Genomic DNA, 3,839 nt, shown 5'->3' with positions numbered 1-3,839 from the left:
TTTGACATAGGTCTCTTGGGGTTTCTTACGAACACCAAAGACCTTGTCGACATCCTTGAAGCTGTGTCTTCTTTTCTAAATAAAATTTTAAGGTCCTGACTGGGCAAAGGGACCGATCCAACTCTCTTCCTACCAGAGAAGAGAGTCCCTTGACTTCGAAACTTCTAGGCCAAGGTTTAGAAGGGTTCTCATTCTTTGCTAGGAAAAGATCCTGGAAAGAAATGACAGCCGAGTCTTTCTAAATCCCACCCGAGAGTCCAAAGCATGCAATTCACTGATCCTCTTAGCAGTTGCTAGAGCCAACAGGAATATGTCATTTGCTAGTAAGATCTCTGAATGAGATTTTATCTATAGGTTCGAACCTGTCCGACATCAAGAACTTTAGGACAACGTCCAGGTTCCAACTCGGGGGAATCGACGATCTCAATTTCTTAGTCTCGAAAGACCTGATGAGATCATGAAGATCCTTATTATTCTCGAGATTCAGCCCTCTGTTTCTAAAAACAGCTGAAAGCATGCTCCTATATCCCTTGATAGTTGATACGGCCAATTTTGGATTCTTCTCTTAAGAAGAGGAGAAAAATCCGCAATTTCGGTTACAGAGGTATTGGAAGAGGACAGCTTCTTCGACCTACACCATCTACGGAAAACTTCCCACTTCGATTGGTAGACCCGCAGGGTAGAGGCTCTGCGGGCTCTAAGCAATTGAAGTTGCCACTTCTTTGAAAAGCCTCTCGCTCTGACCAGTCTTTCGATAGTCGAAAAGGCAGTCAGGGAGCGACTTTGGATGTTTTTGTGGAACCTCTCGAAGTGGGGTTGTCTGAGCAGATCTGTCCTGTCTGGTAGAGATCTGGGGAAGTCCACCGTCCATTCCAGTACCTCTGTGAACCAGATTCGGGAAGGCCAAAAGGGAGCAATTAGAGTCATTCTCATTCCTTCCGACGCCACATAAATTTCCTTACTACTCCCCCAGCAATTTGAATGGGGAAAGGCGTATGCATCTATGCCTGACCAATCCATGAGGAAGGCATCGATCGCTGTGGCTCTGGGATCTTCTTCTAGCGAGCAGAAGTTGTCTATTTTCCTGGAGAGGAACGTGGCAAACAGGTCGATCTGGGGTCTCCCCCAGAGTGACCATATTTGTCTGCAGACTCCTGAGTGGAGCATCCACTCTGTCGGGAGAACCTGGTTCTTTCTGCTCAACCTGTCTGCCCTTAGGTTTTTTACTCCTTGGACAAACCTTGTACGCAGAAATAATGCCCCGTTCCCTCTGTCCAGGTTTAAATAGAGCTCCTGCTATTTCGTTTCAGAGAGAAAGAGTGAGTGCCCCTTGATTCCGGATGTAAGCCAGAGCTGTGGTGTTGTCGGAATTGACTTGAACTACCACCCCACCCTCTGACTTCCACTCGAAGTATTCCAGGGCTAGATGAATTGCCAGGAGTTCCTTCGCATTGATGTGCAGAGTAGTTTGTTGTCTGGTCCAAATACCTGCTACTTCCTTTGGACCCAGTGTTGCTCCCCAACCTGTTTCCGAGGCATCGGAAAACAACACTCGGTGAGGGTTCCGAATCAAGAGGGACACCCCTTCGTTCCTTGTTAATGGGGTTAACCACCACTTTAGGTCGGATTTTATCCCCTGTTGGATGGGAAAAACGTCTGACAAGTCTCCTGTCTTTTGACTCCACATCCTCTTTAGATAAAATTGCAGAGGTCTGAGATTAATCTTCCCAGGGAAATGAACTGCTCTAACGAGGGAAGGGTGCCCAGCAGACTGAGCCATTCCCTCGCCGAGGTCCGTTCTTTCCCTAAGAAGTTCGAGATCTTTTCTAAGCCTCGAGTAATTCTGTCTTGAGATGGAAACGCCCGAAAACCCCGAGAATCCATCTGTATCCCCAGATAGACTATGTTCTGTCTGGGGATCAATTGTGATTTCTCGAGGTTCACGAGCAGTCCCAGAGATTTTGTCAAGTTCAAAGTCTTCTCCAAGTCCTTCAAGCACTGAATTTCCGATTTTGCTCTTATTAGCCAATCGTCCAGATAAAGGGATATATTTATCCCCTCTAGATGTAGCCATCTCGCAACATTCATCATTAGCCTCGTGAACACTTGAGGGGCCGTTGAAAAGGCCGAAGCATAGGGCTCTGAATTGGTATACTTTCCCCTGCATCATGAAATCGGAGATATTTCTTCGATGATGGATGCAGGGGGACATGAAAGTATGCATCTTGTAGATCTAAGGAGACATCCAATCTCCTGGACGAAGAGCCGCAAGAACCGATTTTGATGTTTCCATAGAGAACTTTGTGTTCTCCACAAATCGGTTTCAATGCGCTCACATCCAGGACCGGTCTCCACCCCCCTCCCGAGGATTTCGGAACCAGAAAAAGACGGTTGTAGAATCCTCGGGAATGGCGGATCCCGAACCACTTCGATGGCCTCCTTTTGCAACATCTGTTCTACCAGTTGCAATAATGCTTCTTTCTTGGCAGGGTCCCTGTATTGGGCTGACAGTTCCCTCGGGTTCGTAGTCAAGGGAGGTCTGTCTCGAAAGGGGATCATATATCCCTTTGTTACCACGGAAAGGGACCAAATTTCTGCCTGTCTCCGAGCCCATTCTTCGGAAATTTCCGAAGTCTGGCTCCTACCGGTGCTTGAAGGACTGTTGTCTCATTTCGCTCTCTTGATAGGTCTGAAGGAAGACCTACCTCTCTTCTGCACTCCTCTCTTCTTAAAAGAGGGTCTGGCCGAGGTACTCCCTCGAAAGGGCTGTTGAGGAGCCCGAGTCTCTCTCTTGAATCGGACCCGAAGTCCTCGATTTCTTTGCAGATTGGGCCAAGAGATCTTGTGTGGCCTTTTCTGTCAAAGAATGAGAAATATCTTTCACTAGATTTGAAGGAAACAATTGGTCCGACAGAGGAGCATACAGAAGAGATGACCTCTGAGTAGGAGTAACTGCTTTCGTCAGAAAAGAGCTAAATAAGACTCTCTTCTTCAGAATACCAGTTCCAAAACAGAGAGGCCACCTCTCCTGATCCATCCTGAACCGCCTTGTCCATACAGGAAAGAACACTATGAAGGGACTTCTGGACTAAGAGATTCCTTCTCTTGTGTCTTTTTGGCAAACACACCCCAAGGGACCAGTCTAAGAAGTTAAAAACTTCCAAGACATTAAACAATCCCTTGAGGAGATGGTCCATCTCAGAAGTCCCCCATGTGATCTTTGCTGATGACAAGGCTTGTCTCCTAGACGAATCTACCAGATTCGAAAAAATCTGCTTCGGCAGTGGACGGGAGAGCTAGACCCCGTGGTTTGCCTGTCTCGTACCAAATTCCTTCTTTCCTGATAGTCTGGAAGGAGGGCAGGTAAAGACTGTCTTCCCCGCCTTCTCCTTGGATTCCAAGCCAATTTCCTACGAATCGGAGAGCTTCTTCATGGAAATGGTAGGCTTCATTTTAATAAAGATGATTGTTTTCGGGACCTTCGTGCTTGTAAATAAGGAACCTTGAGAAGGAGGAGCAGTCGGGCTTAAAGAGTCCCCAAACTCTTGAAGTAAGAGGGCTGCCAGCGTCTTGTAATCTGACAAACCCGGAGCCGAGTGATCTTCAGAGTCCGAAATCTCTTCCAAATCCAATTTTCCGAAGAGGATTGTTTATTTCTTTCCAGCAGGAGACTGGCCTCTTGCAACATCCACCCCACTCTCGCAAGAACGACGACCGCCTCCTGTGCGATAACTTGCGTCCCTACGAGAGATAGGTTGATCCTGCAAAAACGACCTTACTCCTTCTCCTGGCAAGAGCGATGGCCGCTTGGTGCACACCTTTCTCTCCTGTCAGACGAA

Source organism: Macrobrachium nipponense, chromosome 1, assembly GCF_015104395.2.
Source record: "Macrobrachium nipponense isolate FS-2020 chromosome 1, ASM1510439v2, whole genome shotgun sequence".
NCBI lineage: Eukaryota > Metazoa > Arthropoda > Malacostraca > Decapoda > Palaemonidae > Macrobrachium > Macrobrachium nipponense.
This window is presented reverse-complemented; position numbering follows the sequence as displayed.